Below are 27082 nucleotides of genomic sequence, written 5' to 3' on the forward strand. Positions count from 1 at the left end.
TACCGGCATGAGCCATGGCGCTAATAGCGCCATGGCTCACCGCCTACCGGGTAATGAGGCTGATTGCTGGGAGGTTAATAATATTCTCAAAAAAGTAGTCCAGCGTGATTGCGTTGGTAGATGTCAGGGGTCGGGAAATATTTCTGTAGGTACATTTACCACAAAGGTAAGAGGGAAATGGTTGCTGTCCGGGCTTTCGAATACTATAAAGTCCATTATACTCTGAAAGAAATAACAGTCTACTGGACTGTAGTCTATAATAGAGGAACAATCACCCATCTTAAAAGTACAACTCGGATGAGTAGCAGCATTATATCTACCATTAACCTCCACAAGACAGTGGTCAACCATATAAGAACCAAGCTTGGCTCCCCTGCAGTCTTGTCTTTGGATTTTAAGATTCCTCGGGGGTGTTACAAATATCCTCATTTAATTGTCTCTCTTCATACCCCCTGCTATGAGTCTCTAGCTAATCATGAAAATCCTTCATAATTAAAACGTTAAGGCTCATTCTATAGTTGTAAATAGCCTCGGCCAGTTTCTTTAAGGCCCCTTCAATGGTTTTACCCTTGTTTGGGGGATGGGGGGAATAAACATTTACTAAAAGCATTTACTCCTTATCCTCAACTCCTTTTAAAACAACCCAAGAGCATCTTTGGTCCCCAGATTTACTTTCTCTCTCTTAAGATGAAGAGAGCTTCTTATAACAGTTGTGATACCCACGAAGGCCCTTCCCTTTGCCCCTTCTCAGCATATTTGGAATAGCTGTTATAACTCCCCAGGATAATCTCAACCTTGGATCAAGTCCCTCGATGGCAATTACTATCATGGGCAGTTACAAAAGTTACCAACTCCCCATCATATACAATTACTTTAATACCTGCCACGTTCCAGGATGTCAGATTTATCTGGGAACATTTATCTTCAACTGTCAGTGTTAAAAGCTCAAAGTCAGTATAAAAGCCATGCGACCATAGACTGTTTCTTTAGTGCATAATGAAGGCTTCAATAGCTGCTCTGACTTTTGTGTCTCCTTGCTCGATTCTACAACTGGCTTGGCCCTTACTCTCAGTGCTATATTAGAAATGTCCATAGCGTTACCCTCCTGATGGGAGCGGCAATTTTCCCTGAACGCCTTATCCGACAATAGGGAATTGTGTCAGGAATCATGCAGATTTTAGTTTTTCCATTCAGATAAACTTCAATACCCATCAATGCCAATGCACTCTACATTGGATACGGCTTGTCCTCAAATGTGGATTATTAAAACCGATCTGTACATTACAGCCACCACAATATAATCAATCAAATGATATTTATAAAGAGGAGAATAATTTAAAGGACATTTCACTGATTCCCAAAATTCCTCAGTATTTCATCTTGCCCTAAGGCATGCATAGATAGTTGGGCAGTGATAACTCCTGCTATCACCAGGATCGTAATGAATCTGGAAGATTTAAACCCTTGGATTGTTCCATCATTAGCTTGGGAAATCTGGAGTACAAGGGGGGTTAAGCCTCTTCTGGGGAATACCTCCTCTTCTTCTGACAGGTTAAACAAAGATACACCCTGGGAATTTCAAACACTCACATAAACACACACACAGACACAAACACAGACATTTAATATTTCATTTTTATGCATTTATTCACGCCTTCTTTTTATATTTTTGGACATGATGCCAGCTTTTGTTATACTATTTCGTTTTGTCATGTCAGGTTATATTTTTATTTTTATGTCACTGGGAAGAATGTCTAATGTTCATGCACTTTGAACCTGCCAGAAGGCAGATGTTAGCACTCCACAAACATCCAACAACACAAATATAACTCTGAAGGGACACTAATTTTATGAAAAGGGCCATAAACCCAAGGTAGACCTGCAAATATAATCTTGTAACCAGACTCTACCCCCTGTTTTAACCTAAAATGTACGTGCTACCATCTATTAACAGGACAAAGAAAATGCAGCACAGGTAAAGAGGGATATACAAGGTGGGATTATGCAGAACAATTCTTCAATTCCTAGAAGAGCCCAGCCTCACTCTAAGAGGACTCCCACATCACACACTACTATGAGCATCCCATGACATTCCTTGTAGACACTGGGACTTCCAGGAATGGCTAAGAAATGACTAAAATATAAATGTACCAATAACTCCTTACAGCTTTCCTATCTGTAGAACATGGCTCTTCATGGCTTTGGAGAGTAAGTATGAGGGCTTTGCCCTTCTGGTTACTTGAAGATTTTTTAACATGCCCAGGCTCACAATGAGACCCTGGCACTGTGGAAGGCTTAACAACTGGACCACTGCTGAGCTAAGGAAAACAATGAGCATTTGTGCAAAGTTTCAAACATGTAAAATGTGCATTTCTGACATACAAGTCCTCCTGAATGCTGTTATGAAAAGGGGTCCCAAAGGTTCAAGCTGCCCACATCACCATTTCTCTTGCCTATACGTTGAGTTTGGCACATATTCACCTCTGTTGCATGCCTATTCTCTCCACTCTGGCTGGCCGGTTAAGAGGACCTTAAGGGCTGATTTTTGGGTACACTGATGTTCACATGGTTGGTTTGCAACCTGTAAGATTTCCTCCTTGCTCCTCAGTCCTGTGAGGTGGCCTTTCTGTGGCATAAAGTGCTGCACAAACAGCAAAGGGTGTCATAGCCGCATGGTAACGGTCAAAGCATGGTGACCTAATGTAACATAACATGGCATAAAATAACAGAATGGTAATACACTGACACTGCATACAGGACAGACATCTGGCCCTATTTCTATCACACCAGACTCTACCTTTCACACAGTCTAATTAACAGAGCCTGCATACGACCTCTGTCTATATATTCTTGCTACAGATGCCTTTGTATTACTATACTTTGATAGCCTACTCCCAAATACGGTCCAACCGGTCTCGTCGTGAACTAAAAAAAAAGAAAAAGATTATAATGGCATGGAACATACCATTAGTAATAACCATTTTGCTATCAAAGTGCCAGGCTTTTATTCAGTTTGACCATACTAGTTTCACTACCCCACTCACTTTCCTTTTTATACCACAACCACTCAACTTTATACACAATCTGTTATTGACAATGCCACTCTTGGCTCAGGTTTGCCAGTCACAGAATTAACATTCTGGAGTTTGACCGGGGGTGGGGGAGGGGTAAGAGGGGGTGGCGCGGGTACCACATATTGAAATTCCTGTGCAAATAATTCACTAAACTTCCAGGATTATTCGAGCACACGGTCAAGCCCCTCATGCATCCAGCATTACATTGCATACCACCTTAAAATTGTTCAAGTTTACCCTGGAAACACAACCAAATCATCACAACCTTTTAGGACATTGTTACCTCCTCCCTTTTGAGGCAATGGTCCACCTAACAGGGCTGACACGCTCCCGTCCTGTTTCAAAACATTCTTCCCCGGCTGCTTTCCTCTCTCTGTTTGTAGAACCTATTTCCTGCTTCCCGCCCTTTTATCTTCTCCTCACTTATTTTCTTTCCTCCGGCAAACTAAGGTCAGGATACCCCTAAAATGGGCACAGTACACCACTCCATGGACAAGCCTGGGCACTCAAAAAATACAGTGGTGATTTGCCACTATATAAGCTTATTTACATGAACATAACCTAACTTTCTATTACACACATTTTACAAGCATTGTTAGAAAACAATATAAGACAAATTTGTGACATGATGGCAGCAGTTTCATTTCACTAATAATGTATGTATGTTTGTATTTTTCGATGCTAGTATGTAACGATATTTAAAAGAACGGCATGGCTTGTGTTTGAATTTCAGAAGATAAATGGCAGTTATAAAACGTGTATGGCTTAATACAGTATCAGCGTTGCACTGCCCATTTATTTCACCAAAGTCCGTGGCCTACTAGAGGGGGAGCACAGGGCGATAAAGTCAGCTAACAATATAAATACATCGTTTTAATTCAGCCAATTAAACGTAATACTTTTCAAGGGTGAGATTTCATAATGGCCTCACATCAAAATGTGTCCCAGCGTGCAAGGCTGGTTTATTGATTTTTGTAGGGTTTTAACGTTGTATGTTACTAAATCTTCAAAGCACTTTCATCCAGGAAAACAGAGACTGCAGCTATTACAATGGAACTAGCTTTAAGACTAGTGCAAATGTGACAGACAGAAATCAATTTTGTACCGCTTGCCTGAAAGAAAGTGGCTAGAAAATAATTCTCTTTGAAAGCATGGCAGTTGTAGTTTTGCCATTTTAATTTACACATAGCAGGCAGTTACTCTTGGCTAATAAGCCAGGACTTATGTGACGCTACTTGGCAGCTACCGTAGGATTTTGGATATCAGGATCTGTGCCAGTTTCTAGCAAGGTATGATGGAGCTTTTCATTTTTGCACTGAGTATTCACCAGCATTGCCTCTCAAAGGCCAATAGGGACGTCATTTAACATGCAAGGCATTCAAATACTAGATTTTGAGAACTCTGAACCTCAGAAGCTGGAAGGTATGACGGTCTCCTTCAGGCAATGTTGACCCCCATTTGTTGTGCTTTCAGATCATTTAAGTTTACCCTTTGGGCAGGGATGTGCTTTTGAGCTTGGGCAATATGGATATACTTCAGAGCAATATTACACTGCACTCCTCTTTTTAAAGAAAACATTTAAATATATGGAAATTATTCATAGGTCAGAAAATAATTGAACAAATCTAAGATTCAGGGGAGAAACACACAATCCTCGGCCAAAGATTCTAACAATACATAACAAGTTGGTACACTATTTTATGTTACAAGCTAGATATGCTTCTCTGAGTCTACCCTTTCCTTGAGAAACTTGTTTTCTCATATAGCAATTCCAAAACCTGCTCACACTTAATCATAAACACTGCAGGATATTGATACACGGTTCTGAGATGATCAAACCTCTGGTGAATTTGTTAAAGAACCCGAATTCTCATCCCCTTTGCAAACACATGAGAGTGGCGAACCTGCATGCTTGCAGATGGATCTGCGGTGTGAGGAGTAGCCAGAGTGCTTCACCCTCGGCTCTGCTGTCTGTCTCCTTGCCCTGCAACTGGTGCCCATGCCATGATCGCTGGAATGCTACTATATTTCCAAAGGGCACCTGGCTTGATCATTGGCTCTTCACTGCTGCATTAGGTTGGGGTTTGTCTTATATGTTGACCACTGTCTGTTATATTATGTTATGTTAAAAGAACTTCACCCTAGGGCATCATGGTGCTCACCGGCAGAAGAGGAAAAGAGCGAGAAAAAGATTCAGAACAAAAGAGTTTTTGAGGAACGACGAAAGGAGAGATTCTCAGAGGTTGCACACAAAGAGTGAGGAAGAGAGTTCCAGGCCTTGGCTGCAGCAACTGAAAAAACGCAGGCACGCTTACGGGAGAGTCTGACTCCGGTAACCTGAATCACGAAAGCAGACTGTGAGCGAAGTGAGTGAGACAGAGCATAAGGGAGAAATTTGGTCTGCAAATATGTTGTGCCCTTTTTATTTAAAGGCTTGATGCACAATGCAAAGCAATTTAAAAAGAACATGCTTCTCAACCGAAAGCCAGTGGAGCTGACGAAGCAGGGGAGACATATGCGCACCAAGTGGGGGATGAAGTACAGACCTGACTTCAGCATTCTGGGGGAGCTGAAAACGGTGCGTAAAATAACAAGGCTGACCAAAATAAAGCACATTGCAATAGTCAATGGTACTGAGAACAAGAGCTGCAACAACAGAAGCCTGAAATTGGACAGGAATGAAAGGGATAACTTTCCATAGTATTTTCAATTTGAAGTGACCAGATTTGCAGACTGAGGCAACATGGTCACCCATAGATAAGACCCAGATTTTTAACAGAGGAAGTTGGCATAGGAAAAGGACACAAACAAGTAGGCCAGAAGCCGGCCATCCAGAAAGACAGAGGGGTGCCAACAAAGAGAACCATCCAGTTTCAGCCAGTTTTCTGCCATCCAGGATCCAAGGTCCTCAAGGCAACCCCTAAGCCATGTAGCAGTATCCGGCCGAGTAAGATCAAGTAGGACCATCATTTGCGTGTCCTCGGCATAGGAGTAGTACCATAAGCTGTGGGACTGGATAAGGCATAGAAGTGGCCTAATATAGATATTAAATAGTGTAGGTGAAAGTGCAGAGCTCTGCGGAACACTTCAGGATAATGGGACAGGTGTAGAACAGAAGGGGGAAGAAACAGACAGAGAGCGGTCCGGAAGGAAGGCAGAGGACCATGCCAGAACTTGGCCCGATAGCCCTGCCGCCAATGGCCGGGAGATCAGGGTGGGATGGTCGACAGTGTCGAAAGCGGCCGATAGATCTAACAAAATCACTGCTCTGACACCACCCTGATCAGTCAGGCAAACAATCTCATCAATTACAGAAGTGATGACTGTCTCCGTAGCTCTACCAGGCCGGAACCCTGACTGGAAAGAGTCAAAGAAACCAGAGGATTCAAGAAACAATGAGAGCAAAGGAAAGACAAGAGACTCCAGCAACTTCATAAGAAAAGGGCGACATGAAATTGGATGGACGTTTGAGAGCATGGAGGGATCCAGGGAGGGATTCTTGAGCAAAGGGGTCACAAGTGCAGGTTTCAAAGCACTGCGGATATATCCAGCATGAAAGGAATTATTGACTGCGAATGTTATTAGTGAAACAACATTACCCAAGATCGCCTTAAAAAAAGCAAGAGGGATAGGGTCAGAAGGCAATGCAGATTTAAGGTGATGAATAGCCATGAGAACCTCCTGATCAGAAAAGGTATGGAATACAGACCAAGTAGAGTTGGGCAAAGTCAGAGAACCAGAGGAGGACGAAGTAACTGACTGCCCGAAAGAGTTGCTAATGTTCTGACGGATGGTCTCAATCTTGTTGAGAAAAAAGCAATAGAGAGAATCACAGAGATCTTGAGACAGCACAGCCTTTGAACCCATCTTAGCAGGAGAGGAGAGGGAGTGACCAAAGTCGAACAGTGCCTTGGACTGATTGATGGCTGCCACCACCTTCCAGCTAAAAAGGACTGTTTGGCAGAGATACTAGCCTTATGGTAGGCCAGCGTAGTGTGTCGAGAGGAAGTTATATCAGCCAGAGAATAGCTGGCTCGACAGTTCCTCTCGGACGGCCTACAAAGAAGTTTACATGCCCTAAATTCATCAGAGAACCAGGGCTCGGAAGGCCGCTTTTTCTGTTTGTAGAGCCTAAGGAGAGCATGCAAAGTTAGCAAAGAACATGGTGCATCTTCAGCACACTGAGAGAAGAGAGAAGCTGCTAGATCAGAGCTAGAAACAGCATGCTCAGCCACGGGCAAAGTAGGACTCAGTCGACGGATAGGAAAAGACACCAAAAATGGTCAATCCATAGTACCGGAATAAGATTAAGAATGGTAGTAGACACCTCTGGATTCCATTGATGAATGTACACTATCAGGACAGTTGCTCTGTCTTTTCCATTTTGCAAAGAAGTCTGTCCCTTACGGCAGCTCTATCCATGGCAGTATATGGGGCTTCTACATATTCATTATATATTGTTCCTGGCAGAGCAGTGGCCGCAATCCTCTGGCATTATCTGTGCATTATCTTATGTAGCCCGGTTGAAATATTATAAAACCATGCATTGGTGTTCATCCACTGATCCATTAATCCATCATCCGAAGCTGTGATTATTTTTAAAAGGCCTTTAACAACACCTCATACGTTCTGTTGTTGCATTGATGAACCTAAACAATTCGATGAAATAATAAGCCTCAAACTAGACATATGGTACCGAGAATGTTTCTCCCTGTGTCTCAGCACAACATTCCTTTACAACCTTTTTCACATGCTATGGCTGAAGCTGGCCTCCCTGACAAAGTATGTGTTTTCTCTGCTGCTTGTGCAGCACCCCTATTTAAGGGTTGATGTAGACTGCAACAGCCCATAGTGAAGACTTTTTTCTGATGTATGTTAAGGTACATGGTACAACATCAAGATGAAATGGCCACTTTCACTGCTTGCAACATTCACACACCAGAATCCAAAAGTACCAACATTGCTTACATTCTATGGGCCATAACCTTTGAAATGCAAAAAGCAATCCCTCATCCCTGGATATTTGTCTTCTCGTCCCTGCAAGACTTATACTTAGCCTCAAGCCCATGGACTGCATCTCTCCAGCCCTACAATCTTTCCACTGGCTCCCAGTGACAGCAAGGATCAAATTCACAACACTCTGCATCATCCACAAGGCTGTTTGGGGCCTGGGATATCTCTATATCCGGTATTCATAGACATTTTGAAAAAAATCCCCAAAAAATCCCCAGAATTATATATTTGTTCGAATTTTGGCTGTACAAAACTTCTATACAGCCGAAAACCTCGAACAAATATACCATTTGGTGTCATTGTAGTGAACAAGGGGAGAGGAGGTTGCAGAGATGTCCCCTGCATCCATGTTCCCTTTAATGGCATCGTAGGTTGCGACGGTGTCCTCTGCTCCCAATTCAATAAAGTTAAAAGAAAAAAAGAAGAGGACACTTCCGCACTGGTCCCCATCCACGTAACCAGCGCCGCAGAGGGATGGGGGAGTCGGCGACACACAACGAGGTGCGCAGCCAACAGATAAATAGGGGTGCAGGTGGCAGATCATGATTTCACCATGGTGCACATTTCAAATTCGGCATTTCTGAATTTGGCAATTGTGCCTCAGTTAAATCATGGATATCCTCTACATCCAGCTTTCTCTCCCTAAATACCTCCTTGCTGGAGCTCTTCGGTCCTCTAACTCCAACACTCTGCAGGTCAGACATTTCTCCAAGCAGAGAGTGGGTGCTAGATCTCTTTCCTCGGCAGGACCCCCCCCTCTGGAATGTCCTTGCTGCCCTCATCAGACTTGACCCGGATCCTCTCAAATACCGGAACCTTTTAAAGACTTTCCTTTTTCTCCTCCTCCTTCCTTCTCCCCCTCCCTTGCTAATTTCCCTCCGGTGCTGCGACTGGAGTCTGGTCCCTTCTGAGTCTTACTAAGGTCAGCCCCCCCTTGACCAGTTCCCCCCAGCACTCCCTTCAGCACTTGCTCTTGGGCACTCTTCCCTGACCAGCATGGATGTGGTCCCGCCGCCCATCGCACTTCTTTCCCTTTCTCCCCCCCTGGCACTTTGCCCTCAGTGACACCCCATAGCTTTTGCGCAGCCCCCCAATCCTCCCACTCGTGCACTGCTACCCCTCCTCCTTCCCCCCTTCCGAACCCTGCCACTGCACCTATGTTCCATTATACCCTCCCGTGCATTTTTGGCTTAACACTTGCACAGTAAGAATGTCACAAGGGCCTGAAAACACTTGTGTATATGCGCCATACAAATGTCCAATAAAAAATAAAAAAATGAATGGATACAATTTTAAATTTCATCAAAGCACTGCAATAATTTATGCAAAAACCTATTGACCATTTCAAGGCTCTGTATTAAAAATGGCAAGAGACTGGCAGGAGGCTCTCACTGGCACAACAGAGAATGGAAGGCTAGAAGTTTCTCTGGATACTATACACTATAGACATTGTGCAGCCTACAATTCGTTGAGCTATGTGACAGCGCAGAACATCTAGCAAGCAGGTTCTGGAGTCTAAGTGTCACTTCCAAAATGTCACTTTGCTGATGTAGTTTTAAGTTTCATTTGGTTTGTCAGTTGTAGCTAATGTCCTGGTCCTTTGCAGGTTCTGTGGTGTCTGTCCCTGGCTGAAGACACTGGAGCGTCTTCTTTCTTCCCACAGTGATCTGTGATTCAAGTGAAAAATCCCACCTTTTTATGAACAATTTATTGCATATATTAGTCATTCCATCTTCCCTCCACAAAACATGGATACAATCTCATGTTAGTCATAAGTATGAAAAAAAAACAAAATACATAGTATGAGAAGCAAGCTTTGTTCTCCACATAGCAACTTATCAAGACCTCATAAATACATTTTGTTGGATTGCTTTCTTCCCATGCATTTAAACCTTAGATCATTGAGAATTTCCAAAATATACTGAAAATCACATATTTCTTTTTTTTCAGAACAGCATTGTCTCTCTTGGATCAAAGTTATAATAAAAGACACACTCGTCCAATTGGTAGCTAAAGCAGGAAGGATACACCTTTCATCTTAAACACTTATAACACTTCTCCATTTTCTGTCAGGCTTTATAATTGCCTCTAGATATAATTGTCACTGTAAGATTTCCTATCAAGCAGTATGTAACTGCCTGTAGGCCCCATAGGAGCTGAACAGTGTACAGGCTGGGCTGGGGGGAGGGGCGGGGGGGGGGGTGCAAGCAGAAGCTTAAAAAATAATACAGCACCATAGACTTTGTCATTACATATGGTGAAAACCCACATGGCTGGTTGGTGCAACCCTATACATTCCCTCCATAAGGACTCCCTATTCTTCTTCTGCCTGCACCCCTTTTCCTCAGAATGTTCCATGACCCACTTATTTTTATAGAAATAAAATGTGTTATCCTTGCAAGAGTTTCTTGGGCCTTTTTTTGGCCAGGCAATTAGTCCATCCGTCTTCCATCACAATGGGTCTGCTGGGCTATATCTTTAAATAGTGCTATTCTATCATTATACAAGGCATCTGGCATGCTAAAAGACTGGCACAGGGGGAGTCTCAAGATCATATTGAGCCATACATCCTTCACTCATCCCAATTGCGCCTTTTGTCTTCATGGGCTTACACCCTCGCTATGAACTATAATGTATCCCTCCCTGTAAGTCGCATACAAATCATGTCATTATGAAATAAAGGTGGCGTGACCATGCTCTTAGATATTTTATAGTGGATTGGTTTATGGTTGGTGGTCTGGGGTTAACTGGTATCATGGAATTCAGGGCTCTTGGAACTGGGGCAGTTGTAGGGGCTATAACTCGTGGTTGGGGGTCAGAGGCCTGCTTTGGCCTGAGTGTGATAACATATACACCAAGGTGCCCACTGCTGTCTTGTGGCCTTGAAGGGCACCTTTCTTCTAGAACACACAAATTGGTAACATTGTTTGAACAAAAGAAGGTTTTTGTGAAAGTTAGCAGTGTGGGGCTCTCTTGTAAGCGCTTGGGCCTATTCAGTTTTCTCCTTCAGGCTTATCGCCTGTGTCTATCACACTAAATACTGCATGGCCATGCAGGTCTCATGCTTTGGTTATGGCTACTTAATGGCATTTGCCTATATACACGCACTATGTCTAAACATCTGAATTACATGCAATATTATGATCGTGTGGGGACTTCAAAGATGCCCCACTCTGAACCATTAGAGTTCTTCCAATGGGGCTTGCCTCACCCTTAAGCGCATTGGGGGTAGGATGGGTTTGCTCCCTTCCCAACATTCCCCCCTTTCATTACTTCTAAAGTAACAAATTCACCCCATGCATGCGCTCATTCTCCCTTCTCACCGCCACTTCATATGATAGGGTTCCCTTTTGTGGTATCCAGGCACTGCACATGGACTGTAAGCTTTCCCCTGATTGAGTATGTTCCTCACGAGTACATGTCACATAAATGTATCCCCCATTGACTGCCAAATCTACCCATAGTTCTTCATAATTCTCAGGGCCAGGGGCTGGAACAATCGTGGTATGATACAACGGTTCTGCATCGTCATCAGCCTCAGGGTCTTTATGATGTTGAACCCATGCTCGGTGTTATTCACAAACTGGACCAGCGACCAGCGTACAATTTGCAGGCATTTTGCATTGGCAACTGCTTGCACGCCGGGTAACAATAGGGAGGCAAAGAAGGTCTCAGCTGAGCTGAATAGTCTATATTCTTCAAGGACTTCAGCAAGCAGCACAGCTGAGTCTCTAGATAGGTATTTTGATCTCTTCTTCCTCCGCAGCTTCTCATATTGCCTTTACTGGGAAGGATGAAAAACTCTGGCAGCGGTCATGGTTTCTGTTCTTCGAAAGCAGGAGAAACGGTTGGGGCTGTGTTGGGTATTGGCCCCCCCTTGCAAGTGGTCTTCTGAGATTACTAATAGTGCTGAGTGCAGTGTTACCTGTGAACAGTAGCCCCTCATGATGGTGTGAAGTGCAAGTATGCTTGTTGGCCACATACCCAGTAGTAATCCATTACAGCTGCCGTGAACTTCATCAAGTCTGGAATCAGGAGGGTCCTATTGCATCGTTCATTAGAGCCAATCAAAATAGTTCCTTTGCTGTAGAAGCAAAGTTCATATGTTTTTTCTCGGTGCACCTTCACTGATTTTTTTTATTGCTCCAATCCATGTCAACTTTGTAACATGCTTGGTCCAGATTTGTGCACAGGTTGCTGCCACTCGGGCAAGGAGTTCATCTTAATATTCCAGGAGGCCCTCTGCCAAGCAACTGAGTGCGGTTTCTTGCCATCTATTGTTTATATATTTAAGTCCTTGGGTCACCAAATACGGTTGCTGCAGGCATGTAATGTCTCTTGGACTGTCTTTACATTGCAGGGTGTCTGTTTCGATGAGCTCTAGTCATACTCTGTGTGCCTGGAAGGTGCCTTTAACCCTAAATAGCACAAGATGAAACAGGAACTGTTCCTCTATGATTGGTATGCCCCTGATGCGTGTGGGATTAGTGAACACATGTAACAACTGCCATTTGCTATTTGTCTCCCTACCACACTCAGATCTGTTTACCAGCTGTTTGTCATTTCAGGGTGTTGTACATCTTCAATCGCATCCAGGCCTAGGCCATGGTATGCATCCTACTTCACCATTCGTGCTTGCCGTTTCCTTATTTTATGTGGTCCCACAGGTTTACTAACAACACTTCCACTATTAATATCATCATAAATGCGTATGTTGTGCAAAATACTTTAAAAAAGAAATGGGGAAAGATGTTCTAATTTATACTAATTTTCTTGCTAATCGGTGTAGGTGTATTTGTTGATCTGTTATAACTGCTATCACGCTCATTACTATTATTGTACATATTTACAGTGATGTTGGTGATGTTTGCATATGTACTACCCCTATCCGCTCTTTTATATGACCTCCCCATATAAAGATGCTCCCCAATAAATCCCCAATAAAAACATTAAAATGATAAATAATCCTCCACTAAAATGCATGCTGCACATATATGAATAAGAGCATCTAGGAACAGTTTGATAGTTAACATTTTTTCTAACATATACAGATGTATCTGATGTAGCTGGCTCCATTGTCTTCTTTCCAGAAAGGGAAGAAATAATGCACATAAAAGGCACAGTCAGGGAGACAGGGAGAAAGAAAGCTAGAGAGAGAGAGAGAGGGAGATATATATATATACATATATATATATATAGAGAGAGAGAGAGAGAGAGAGAGAGAGAGAGAGAGAGAGAGAGAGAGAGAGAGAGAGAGAGAGAAAGAGAAAGAGAGGAAGAGAAAGAGAGATTTTATAAAAATGTTATCTTCTGCTGGCTTTGTGTGTTCCTAGATAAACTACCAGTGAAAACATATTTTAATAGCTGACTATATAGTTGGAGCTGAAGTAGGCAAGCAGAGACTTGGGTCCTCAAGGTGGTTGTGTACTGTTTGGGGGTGCCCTACATCACAAGGTTATATCCAACAGCGAAGCTCCTTCACTTTTACAGTGGGGGGAGTTGAAAGTATTACCTCATTGGAACCATGAAATCTGGGATTATTCTACTTCCTGACAAAGCTTCTTACATAAATAAGTTGTACAGGCAGCAGCAGTTGGGTGGGTGGGGAGTCTGTTGATGTAGAGTTTGCAGTGTTCAGGGTGTCCTCTTGCCGGCCGGTACAATCTGTCGGGAGACAGAGTTGATTGCACGTGTTAGCGTTGTCAGGTACTCTTTAAACTCATCACCTAAAACGTTTTTGCCCCAAGGGTATCTGATGCCCTCCTGACAGGGGATTTGGGCGCACTCATGTTCCGACCAGTGGCCAGGAGTTGTAGGAGTGTGATGGAGTCACTGTCACTACATACAAGCAAATTGTCCACACACTGGATGATCGTGCTGGGCACTTGAATATTTCCTAAGTCAGCGTGCAATATTCTGTTGAAAATGCTCAGGCTCTCGTAGGAACCCCTGAGGCAAACAATTGTGTTTGTAGCGCTAGTGCCATGGGTAAATGCTGTAAGATATTGTGAATCAGGATGCAGAGGTATTGAGAAGAAGGTGTTTTTTCAAATCTATGATATGATATGATATGATATGGTATTGTATTTCTATCACGCTCATACACAAGTGTTTCAGAGTGCGACAAGGAAGGGAGGGGAAACATGGGCGAACAAAACAGCGACTTTACTAGGCCCAGCACATTGAGAACGTGCAAGGGAGAGGGGAAAAGTGCAAGGGGGAGAGGAAAGTGCAGAGCAAAAGGAGAACAGAATAAATAATTAAGAAATATAAATAAATAAATAATATAAGCAAACAAAAAGTGGTAGTGCAGCCAGCAAGTGGCAAGTGCTGAGTTTAAGGCAGCAGACAGGGTAGGTTAGATAAGTGCAAACAAAAGGCAGACTGTATGGGTACAGATACAGGCCCTAGTGCAAGGGGTGGCCCGGAGGCAGTGAAGGAGGATGGCAGGGTGAGCAAGAACCTGGGCCCGGAGGCCAGAGGATGGCCAGGAGCATGGTGCCACGAGAGAACAGATCAGCAGGAAAGAGGGGGGGTGAAGGCAGGAGCAAAGAGGAAGATCTTGAGGTGTTTCCGGAACTGGAGATGGTTCTCCTCAAGTTTTAGAGTGGCAGGAAGGCTGTTCCAGAGGGATGCATCAGCCGAAGAGAGAGATCTACCCCCAGCTCATTTCTTTGAAAATACGACTGACCCTGAGGAAGTTAGAGGAAGAGGAGTGAAGAGCTCGAGATCTCACACTGTAAAGTGGGTCGCCTCCATGGGGATACTGCATAAAATGGTGTCAGGGTTCAGAACCACTGGAAATTATTTCTGTACCACATAATGTATGGGGTACAAATGCTGTATCTTTGTCTAATTGCCCCGTTGCCTTTTTGACAGTGTAGATTGTCGTGTTACTCAGTGATGTGGATGGCACTATTAGCCCTTGTTTAAGCAGTGCCTGTATCATGTTTCTAATTCCCTCCTCTGGTTCTCCTGACAGTGGATACTGTTTCCTCCGTGGTAGCACTGCCCCTGCCTTTAGTATTATGTGTACTGGGGTAACTTCTTTTAAAAGCCCAACATCATGTGGGTTGGTGGTCCACAACTGCTCGGGTACATATTTGAAGTCTGCTTCATTGAAGAGGTCAAGGCCACAATGGCCATCAGGGGGCACTGCGCTCTTCGGTACTGCACCATGATCTCACAGGGGATGCACATTTCCAAAACTATTTCTCCGTAATTGTCATTGTTTTCAAATAGTTCTGCATCTGTCGCCTACTTAAGAGGTACAGTGAGGTCAATGCAAAGCACTGTACGCCATCCACACCCATGCCTGTCTGTTCCTAGTACAACCACTCTCTTCACTGACACCAACAATCCTTGCAGGTCTAGGGATAGGATTGTACCCACTACCAATTCAGGGGACACTACAGGGTGAAAGATAAAATCTGTTGGTACTCTCCAGCAGCCATTAGCAATTTGTGGCACCGCCTCCACAAGCACTGTTATCCCATAGATGAACATGTCTGGGTCTACGGGTATCCCTCGGACCAACACCTCACCTGCTATTGCATGTATTATTACCATTGCCCTCATTGCACAAATTCCTGGCATGGCGCAAACAATGCCATGATCGGTGAATGAGATTGTCATGTTCAGAATACTGAGCAGATCCCTGGGAAGGTTGACAGGAGACGTCTCAGGGTACAGTAAGGGAACATGCACCACCTTCCCTCCCATCTTTACATCCATCTCTTTAGTGACGGAACCGTAGAAATAGCCCCAGAGAAGTCCTGCATGTCAAGAGTTTTGCTTTATAACGGGAAGTCCCCCTCACTGATGCATGATTTCACAGCACCCGAGTCAACCATAAAGATGTATTGCTTGTTTCCTATCTCTCCTCCACCACGGGTTCCTCATCAGGGTTGAGGGTCATTGACAGGACCGGGCACACAAAAGTTCTCTGTAGGCTGTTCTAGTCATGTCATGATTCCTGCCCCTCATGTCCCCAGCCCTCCAAGATGTCAGGCTGGAGCCAGGCCACAATCACCTACATGGCCCTCAAGGGCCTCTCCATCCCTCCAAAGACCCACTTGGAGTCAGACTTGGCGCTTGTGGCACCATACTCACTCACTCCCATAGGATAACATTGGGGATTGGACTTGTAGTGCATTGATGGGGACAAGATGGATGCCCCCACATATTTTGGTTCCCAGAACTGCATGTGCAGTCTAGTCTTTTGGGTGTGGTTCACCCCAGAGACACCTGGGATTCCCAGAGACTATTTAAGCAAGGCCCAGGCTGAGAAACATGCTTTGCGTTTTCTGCACCTGCAGCGTGACACTCACCGTGTTCAGATCTGTCTCCAGTAGGCCTGTATCTTTCTTCTGCGCTCAGCTCCTGCAAGAACAAGAACACCGTTAGGAACAGCCTTACCTTGCGGTGCTTCTGCCCATCGTTCATCACTCCTTCTGTTCTGCGGGCATCTTCGGCGGTGTCATTCCCATCCCGGCACGCCGCTTCCTAAGGAAAAGGGAAAAGAACAGAAAAAAGGCATTAGTAAGCATTCTGCAAATCTTCACTTATTTTTAAATACTGTACAAGCTTCAAACGCTTACCTGAATCCCAGCCACTCTGGGGGAACTCTGTCTCCGGAACTTCTCATCCATCTGCAAGCGGGAAAAGACACTCCAGGTTAGCGTGGAAACATCTAGAGGCACCGCATAGCGTGCTTATTCACCGCATTTGTTCTTCATAACCGGCATCCATGCTGAAAACGTCGCGGCACCTAAAAGACACAGAAAAATAACTCAGTTCAATACGAATACGAAAGGGGTGCATCGCGCTCTCACTCACCTTCAGCGCTACTCATCTCAGCAGCACGCCGCCATCCCCAGACTCCGGCCATCATCTAAGGAAGGAAAGGAACAAAGTTAAAGAACTGTTCAAAAGTCTCATTATACTTACCTGTCGGACTCTTGCCAGTGAAGTAACTAGGCAGCAACAAGCCTGCATCAATCAACGCGCCTCTGTGCTGAAAGCACGACGGAGAGCACACTATCCAAGAAAACAAGGTGAGCTGTGGATCAAAGGGAAGGGTTGGACCCCGGGGAAGAAGGGGTTCAAGCACACAGAGACAATAGGGAGTTAAACTCTACCAATCCTGTGTTTCAGGCCCAGTCTCTAGTCGAATAGCCTCCAGGGAATGGTTCAAGGTCGTAAGAGGCCAGAATAGGCTGAGTGACGTCCCCGTGGATACCAGGTTAGCGTTAGAAGTCAGGATACATGTTAGTTCTGGGAAAGGAAAAGGGGTTTTCCCCCATCATGGCTGAGCCTCAAAAGGGGGAAACCGTATCTTTTGGTGCCCCGTTGAAGAGGGTTGTGTTGTTTTCTTTTTGGGATGTTTACTGAGGGGTCTATCGTTGTACTACTTGCTGCTGCTGCTGAGCAGGTGAGCCAGGTATTGGTGGAGGTAACTGTGTGTAGGCCTGTTGTATCTCGTACGGTATGGAAGTCATTCTGGGTGCCGACCCTTGTGGGTGCCCCTGGGGTGGTGGGCCATAGTTATACCCCATCCCTTGTCTGCTCCTACACTCTCTCAAAAATAATACCCACACTTCCCACAATTCCCCCCCTCTAGGTCCCCAAAACCCAGCTCTTCCTCGTTGCTGTCCTCCTCTGTGGGCTGGGGTATTGTGAAGCCCAGCCCCACTGTCCTTGCCCACCTTCCAACCAAACTGCTGCTACCCTAGCATTTGTGAACTCTTGAGCGTTTCCAGTCTGCACTGCTGTCAACACTAATGCCTCCACAGCGATTCTATCTGGTTTGTTTTGTATGAGTTTTGCTTCCTCTGCTTGTTGCCTCTGAGCCGTTTCCTTGTCACTTATTCTCTTGCAATGGTGTATTATTATGCTCTGTATTTCAGCGCACCCCTACGCCTCGATACCCACTATTTTGTCTAGTACCTTTTGCACTTCATCGGGCTGACCCTTTTTTAACGATAAAGTACAAAAAGGGTATTGACTGTTCCCACGAGCTGCCCGTCTCGGCGCTCCACATCTCCTGAACTTTAAAAATATACTGAGAGAGGTCTTTGTCATCCTTCATGGTACATTGCATTATTGATTGTAAATCAGGTGTGTCTGGGAACGCTCAGCACAGCACGTCCCATATGCCTGAATCTTGTTGAATGACGTTCCATCATGTGCATCGTTCCCTAAATTCACTCCTGGGTATCCTGCTTTTACCCACACATCCCCGGCCTGGTCTCCAATGGGTGCTACCAATAAGCTTTTTATGTCGCCGACTGCCTGCTGTACTCCTGCAGTCTGCTTTTCAAATGCATAAATCCACTTACCTGCACCCACTGTGAGGGGCACAAGCACCTTTATTAAATCTTTTGTGTCCATGTGTGCCCATGCGCATAGTGTGGCCTGCCATACCCCTTATGTATAAGGGGCACCTGCATCTTTGCCCTACCCCACCCGCTCTTTTTCCACTTACTTCTTTTCTTGCTATGGCCAATCGGCCAAACCTGCTCCTTTACCTGCCACCCGACAAACCTTCCACGCATGGAGTCTGGTCAGGCGTTTGCTCTGCCTCCTCCTCCTCATCATCCTCGTACTCATCAACTGTACTCTACCTGTCTCCCTTTCCTTTGCAGTAGCTCACACTCTCTTACCCTAGGCTATCTGCCAGCTCTCCCCTTTCTCCTTCCTTTTCCATATGCATGTTTACTATGGCTGTGCTATCTATTATGAACAAAATGTCTCCTGCTTTCCACCCATCAAACCCTTGCTCTGCTAGTTTTTCTGTTTTAACTTCACTCTGAGTCACCCGCAATCTAGTCAATTCCATTTGTGCTGCTGCCAGTGCAACTTCTATGTCCCTTTTATTGACATCAGCATGCGCGGGGACCTCCGGAGGGGATGCATATGGGGGTTGTGGGGCTGTCGCTGTGGTAGACACATAGGTCGGGTTAGTGTAGCCTACTGTGGGGTATCTGCCAATGGGTATATGCCTCTGTACTCCGCTGGTGCCCCACCATCCTTCCCAGTACTATCACCCTTGCTCTCATTTTGCACTCCCATTCCCTTAAGATCAAACATTTTCCAAAAGTCTAATATCTCTTTCCTCTTTTGCAACTGTTTCCCTTTATATTTAGCTGCCAAAAATATGGACATATGTTCCAGAATTCCCTAATTATGGGAGGCTTCTTCGTCCACAAGCGGGGCAACGCCCATCCTTTTGTTTATGTCACCCACTGCTTGGGATACTTCTCAATTCTGTCATGATATAGCAGCAAGTCTTTGTACATATACTCTATGGTAATTTCTCCTGCCATTATATTGGTCTTTACAGCTCACTGCCTTATGCCTTTGTTAACGCGCCGCGAACGCTGCTGTCAACAAATGTCAATCCTTTATCCCCTCCTTCCCGTCAAAAATTTAAAAAATACTTTTCCCTTTATCCCCTCATTCCCCCACACCCCATTCACACATCCACACACCCAAAACACGCTATTTTTTATACAATGCCGCTCCTTGGGCCTCCATCCTACACAAGAAAAACATGAGCAAAACAAGCTAAAATAACAGGCTAAAATAAAAAATAACTACTATTACCAAGGCCACTAATTATGCAGGGCTACAATTTGTTTCCTTTTTCTTCCGGTACACAATATACGTGGTACCACATTCTTCCCCCACTCGGAAAGGCTCCCTATCATTCCATTTTCCTTTCCTTAATATTCTCCTTAATGAACTTAATGATAATCAAAACAACATAAACCACAACAACACCAACAACCTCACTTTCCACCTGCTCACAAACTTCACACTTTCCCATTTACCTGTCTCCTACTTGTTATCACTTGCAAGGTTATACTCACATGCACGTGTTCACTCAAACACAGGGTTCCCAATAATACCTGCCTGCACTCTCCTCGGCGCCATGCCCCACTCCAAAGAGCAGACATGAATTCTGCATAGATGGCTCCTGTAAAACCACTCCGGAATACACGTTTTTCGGGACTGGTCGTTGTGGGTGGGTGCAGCCCATCTTGAGAAGTGGCCTGTATGCCTCTGCAGGCACAGGGGAGCTGGGATCCTGTCAGGCTCACCAATTGAAGGCATGCTCCTAAACGTTCACACCAGAAAAAATACAACCCGCTAGTGAAAAAAGGCCCAAAAAACTCTTGCAAGGATAACATGTTTTATTTCTACAAATATAAGTGCTTCTGCAAAGAACTCTGTTGCCATGGAACGTTCTGAGGAAAAGGAATGCAATCAGAAGCTTAGAAAGCAATACAGGGACATAGGCTTAATCGTTACATGAAAACCTGCATGGCTGGTTGGTGTAACCGTATACATGGCCGCCCTGTTCCATCGGGGATGCCAAGCCATTGGTCCCAGCCCAATCCGTCCATCTTCCATCATGTGGGGTCTGCTGGGCTCATCGTCTCCAGGGAACCAAGGTCAAAGGAGCAATTAGCTACTTTTGTAAATAGTGCTATTCTATCATTATACAAGGCACCCGGCATGCTAAAAGGCTGGCACAGAGGCAGTCTAAAGTTCGTACTGACCCACACATCCATCACTCATCCCAACCTCGTCTTTTGACTTATAGGACTTCCACCCTCTCTTTTGAATTATAATGTATCCCTCCCTGTACCTCGCATTACAAATCATGTTCGGTGGTCTGGGGTCAACTGGTATCTTGGAGTTCATGTGTCTTGGGACTGCGGCAGTTGTAGGGGCAATAACTTGTGGTTGGATGGGTGGGGGTCAGGGGCCTGCTTTGACTGTGTGTGATAACACGTACACCACAGCACCAGTGCTGTCTCATGGCCTTGCAGGGCTCCTTCTTTCTAGAAGACACATATTGACAACATTTTTAGAACCAAGGAAGGTTTCTGTGAAAGTTAGCAGTGTGGGTCTCTCTCATCAGCGCTTGGGCCTATTCAGATTTCTCCTTCAGGCTCGCCCACTGTGTCTAACATACTAAATTCTGCATGGGCATGCAGGCCTCATGCTTCGATTAGGGCTACAAAATGGCATCTGCTTATATATGTGCACTATGTCTAAACAACTGAATTACGTGCAATAATATGATCGTGTCGGGACCTAAAAGATGCCCTCCTCCCCTTGAATCATTAGAGTTCTTCCAATGAGACTCGCCTCACCCTAATGCACCTAGGGGGGTGGGATGGGCTTGCTCCCTTCCCAGCAGATTTTATAAAAAGTAGCCATGGACATTTGTTTACAGAATGAGAATAATGTACTCACTCTGACTTATTTTAAAAGCCACAGTGTGCTACAATAAGCATACAACAAAATGTAAAAGGGCAGTGTTTGCAAATTTTTCTTTTGTCTGATGCATTTTAAAAATCTACGGCAGGCAGATTTGGAGACAGGAGGCGATATATATTTTCTCCTCCTTCCCATTCCTGCTGTACCTTGAAAACCACCTACTTTCATGCATGCATAAGATTTTGTTGCAGGTTTAAAACAAATGGAATCCTATGGAATCCACCTGCACTTAGCACTTGCTAGAAGCAGTTGCATTACAAAGAAATCAATTGTAAATGCTGTCTGAAAATTGTAATTTGCGCACAGATTTTACAAAGCGGAGAGTACAATGAAAGATTACTTAGTTTTGTGGAAACATGCATGCATGGAACCCATCAGTGCGTAAACGCTTATGTTGGGGGTCTCCTGCATGCAATTACCATTTTAAACAAAATAAGCCTGACATATTGGGCCTCATTACGACCCTGGCGGTACGAAGTGAACAGCGCCGTAAAAGGTGCCGTCGCCGTTCACTCCGTACCGCCGCATTACGAGTTCCCCTCAAGGGACACGGTAAATACGCCTGTGAAAACCAGGCATGCTTACCGAGTCCCGCGAGGGGAAGAGGGAGCAAACAACGGGCCATCTCGCAATGGCCCGTTGTTTGCTCCCTCTCTCATTCCCATTCAGCCCTATGGGGGCTGAAATGGGAATGGGGAAGGACCGTGTCCGGGTCCTTGGAGGGAGGAATTACCGGGCCTTCCGAACTCGGAAGGCCAATAGCGGCATGGTTACCGCCGAACTCGTAATGAGGGCCATTGAATTGTTTGAATACTGAGTGAGAGAGTATGTTACTTAATTAAAGCAATATATATATATATATTACATGGACGCAGTAGCGTCCATGTAGTTATGGTTAAGTTGGTGTTTCCATAGGAAGACCTAGGCAGGCCTCACTATTCGGAATAACGGCCCTACTCATTCTAAAGGCCGCACATTGGACTGGGTCGCAGACATCAATTACGTCTCCCTCATAACGGCAATTGAACCTTGTATATGGACAGATCACTATCTGATCTCACTGACCATTTCGGACCTTCCACAACCCAAATCTACCAAACCTCATGCTCCACCTGCCCTCACCCGCTGCAAAAAAAATATAACACTCGCAAATCTTCTCCCCCTGCTCCAACCTATCACTAATCACTCTAGCCAGCGCCGCTGAAACCCACTAAATCAAGACCTATTGCCCATCTGAACAGCTGGTTCACCCCCGCGCTAAAAGCCATACGCAAAGAGAAACTACATGCAGAAGCCTGTTGGAGAAAAAAACCCTCTCCCCACAACAAAGACCTTCTCACTGCCCTCACTAACAGCTACAAAAAACAAATCATTCAGGCTAAAAAAGAGACCTTTAATGACAGAATCAAAAAAGTGAATTCGAATACCAGGGAAATCTTCTCCATTTTGAGAGAATTAGAATCCCCAATTGCACCCATAGATTCTTGCACCAAAGTCAAAGCCTGGTGCACTAACATTCAAAAAGCCCTATGCAACAAAATCACAATGCTACAAGACAAAATACGAGCCAAAAAATCCGCCCTCCACAACATCGCCCTCTCTACGCAAGAAACCATCCTCCAGGAACTTGCCACCAACCAAACTAAACCCCCTAACCAATTTAGCTTTAGAGCCATCTCTACTGCAGAAACTAAGAACATCATCTTGCCTTGAAACCATCCCGATGCCTTGGGGACACCTGTCCAGCCCCAATTATTAAAGAGGCTCCACATGAACTAGCCCCCTTCGTCACATCATTCATTAACTCCTCATTTAAATCATGCTCTGTGCCAACAAACCTTAAAGACGCATGGATACTACCTCTACTAAAAAAAGTTAACCTGGACCCCAACGTCCCAACGAACTATGGGCCCATAACAGCTGTCCCGTTGTCATGATCTCTGCTTCCAAAAGGTCAGGGTTTTCCCAACTCCCTTGGAAGCAGATCCATAACCCAGGTTCCGAGTGCCAACCAGTCCCAATTGGGACCTTTTGGACCCAGTCCTGGCGCCAGTGGCACCAGGCTTATAAATATGCCCAGTCCCAGCGCTGGAAGCGCCGGGCTCATAATGCTTGGGTGGACTTACCTGCAGCAGACCATGCTGCTTACTTGCCTGCCAGTTGAGCCTCTGATCCTCTTCTGTTTGGAACTACTTTTCCTGTTGGGTGGGGCAGGAGCCACTCCCTAGGTTCAGAACACTGGAACTCTTCTGGAAAGCAGGAACTCTTTTCTTACCTAGACGTGGCTGTGGAAGGAGACACCTAAGCACTACAGGAGGCTATTTAAACCACACCCGATGGATGAATCTTGCTTTGCGTTATTCTGCATCCTCTGCAGCAGAACGCTCATCGTGTCTTCTGCATCTGATCCTGGGCCTAAGGGAAAAGGCTTACCATCCTGAATCCAGTCTTCAGCAACACCTATAAAGACAAGAAAGAACAGGTTAGCATTACGGTCTTCAGTGACAGCTCTTCACTTACCTGGTCCATCGGCTGTCACCAACGCCTCACGCTGCATTCCGGCATCTGAAAGACAAAGGCTTACCTACTCTTCGTGCGCTCCGGAGGTCTTCACACTGCATTCCGGCATCTGAAAAAGACAAAAGCTTACCAACTCTTTGCACGCTCCGGAGGCCTTCGGCGCTGCATCCCGCATCTGAAAGACAAAACAAGGTGCGTTTAAAGACATTGGGGAACTTTAATACTCGCGTGCCATTACTCCTTTCCACATCTAACCCAGTGGGTATTCCGGCACCCTGCAGCCGCTCCGAGCTTGTACCTGCAAAATAAAAAGACAGTTAGAGCGCATCGTGAAGCAGGCAACAAGCGCTTACTTACGTGCTTCCAGGCGCTTCTATTCATCACACGGGCTCCATCTTCAACTCACTTCAGCCCGTCATCCGCCATCGCCGGAACCCTGCAAAACAAGAGACATCATTACTAAAGACTTTAAAGACATTAGAATTACTCGAAACTTACAGTTCGTGCAATAAACGACGGACAGCAGTCCTCTGAAGTCAAGAGGCCTGCTCCCCTTATCCAGTGAAGAAACTGTTTACAGCACCCTGCCCCGAGGCAGATGGAGAGCACAGCGTTCACTTACCTAAGGTGAGAGCGTTAACCTTTGGGGTTGTACAGGAGAAGAGAAAGGGAAGAAGAGAGAGACATTCAATAACCCAGTTCATTAATCCCATATTTTCTATCTGCAGACATCTTACCCTTCGAGTCAGACATACAGTGCACAGAGGTCCAGCCCAAAGAGCCAGCCGTGTGTTACACATCACCTTTGAAGATACGGTATACGCCCAGTCAAGACCGGCGCCTCTACGGGAATCAGGTGAGCGTTACAGAACGCAAAGCCTACCACAAAACTCCCGTCCAGGCGCTATGGAAACCTCGGATACTGACCAGCTAGCCCAGTTACCTGGGGAACTAAGGGCAGAAGTGCATGCAGCCCGTCAGGAAACGAACGCTCTAAGAAGGGAACTGATTATTTCCAAGGAGCGAACAGATGATCTCGCTAGACAATTGCTACAGTCACAAGCCGGACAGACCCGTTACCCGCATCTGGGGGAAATCTTCCTTCTACATCCTCTATGAATCCAGTGCAGATCAACCTACCTGGGAATGTACCTCTGGCTCCGCCCGAACGATTTTCTGGTGACCCAAAGAGGTTTGCAGTATTTATCAATCAGTGCCGGTTGCATTTCTTATGCCGGCCAGCAGCCTTTCCAACTGATCAAGCTAAATTAGCTTTCGTGCTTTCGTACCTTAGTGGCAATGCGGCAGACTGGTCGATCCCTCTAGTAAATCAAGATGATCCGGTCCTCCATGATTTTCAAGCTTTTCAGCTCAGTATGGAAAAACTGTTCGCAAGACATTCACAGGGGCAGGCCTTGGACAATGAGCTTCTTTCGTTGCGACAAGGTAATCAAGACCTTTTGGCTTATATTGCGTCTTTCAACAGACTGATAGTGGAAACTCAATGGCCTGAGGACAAAAGGATTACGCTGTTTTATAGAGGTCTACGTGGAGAGCTCAAAGATGTGTTAGCCCAAGTAGTGAATCCCCCACAAGATTGTTCGGACTATATAGACTTAGTCGTTCAAATAGATCACAGACTGCAGAACAGGAAGGCCGATCGTTCCAAGTTTGATGCTCGAGTATTTTCCAAACCGCCAACTCCTTCCAAAGGAGTAGACTCCGGGGAACCCATGCAAATAAGGGGTCTGAAAGGTCCTCTAACACAAAAGGAGCGGGAAAGGAGAAAACAGTTGCAATTATGCCTCTATTGCGGAAACTCAGGGCACTTTCTTCGAGACTGTCTGGTGAAACCTGCCAAGAAGGCAGTAGGAGCTGCAGTTACCAAAGTTACAAACTCTGAGCAGGGAAACGACCTCGCCCGACAAGAATAGAGGTCCTCTTGCCGAGCGTGAAAACCAGTTCCGTGACCTCGCATTTCGTGATACCTATGGTCCTCATTAGCCCTGATAATCCGGATCGATTACATGCAATTGAAGCTTACGTCGACAGCGGTGCCATCGGCAATTATGTGGATCATGAAATGGTTTTGAGGATGAATCTAACTCTTTGTCCCAAGGCTGTAAAGGACGTCATTACTACGGTGAATGGTACGGAGATAGCCTCCGGGCCAGTAACGCATACCACTGAAGAAGTGACGCTAGTAAGTCAAGATGGACACCATGAGAAGATCGTGTTCGATGTGATCAAGGCCCCTCAGTTTCAGATTATTCTAGGAATACCTTAGTTAGAGAAACACAATCCTCTGATCGATTGGCGAGCAAGAACGGTCCAGTTTCCAGAATGTGTCTCTACTTGTCACCCTCCACCTGGTGTTGCACTGGCAGCAATTTCTTCAGAGACTCCCCAGTTACCTCCCGAATACCTAGAATACCAAGATGTTTTCCGGAAGGATCAGGCTAACTCTCTACCTCCTCATAGGTCTTATGACTGCCAGATAGACCTGATACCCGGATCTACTCCTCCTTGTAGTAGAATTTATGCCCTCACCGAGCCTGAGAACCTTCACCTTCGACAATACCTGGATCAATACCTGGCAAATGGGTTTATTCGTCCTTCCAAGTCCCCTGCTTCTTCAGCTTTGTTCTTCGTTCCAAAAAAGGAAGGAGACCTTAGAACATGTATAGATTATCGCTCCCTGAACCAGATCACCGTTAAGAATAGATATCCGTTACCTTTGATCCCTGAACTCCTGGACCAAGTCAGAAAAGCATGCATATATACAAAGCTGGATCTTAGAGGAGCTTACCACTTGGTACGAGTAAAAGAGGGCGATGAATGGAAGACGGCCTTCCGCACCAAATATGGGCTATTTGAATATCAGGTCATGCCCTTCGGACTTTGCAATGCCCCGGCCGCCTTTCAAAATTTTATGAACGATGTCCTCAGAGAGCTCATAGATGTGTGTGTTGTTGTTTACATTGACGACATCCTCGTTTATTCTTCATCGGAATCTGAACATCGGAAACACGTGAAAATGGTCCTCGAAAGATTGCGTCAACACAAACTTTTCGCTAAGTTGGAAAAATGTGTTTTCAACGTGGCTGAAATTGAATTCTTGCGATTCATATTATCACCTGGCGGAGTGCGTATGGATTCAAAGAAGGTGGATGCAGTTCTCA

Source organism: Ambystoma mexicanum, chromosome 10, assembly GCF_040938575.1.
Source record: "Ambystoma mexicanum isolate Mex_15411 chromosome 10, UKY_AmexF1_1, whole genome shotgun sequence".
In the NCBI taxonomy this organism is placed as follows: domain Eukaryota; kingdom Metazoa; phylum Chordata; class Amphibia; order Caudata; family Ambystomatidae; genus Ambystoma; species Ambystoma mexicanum.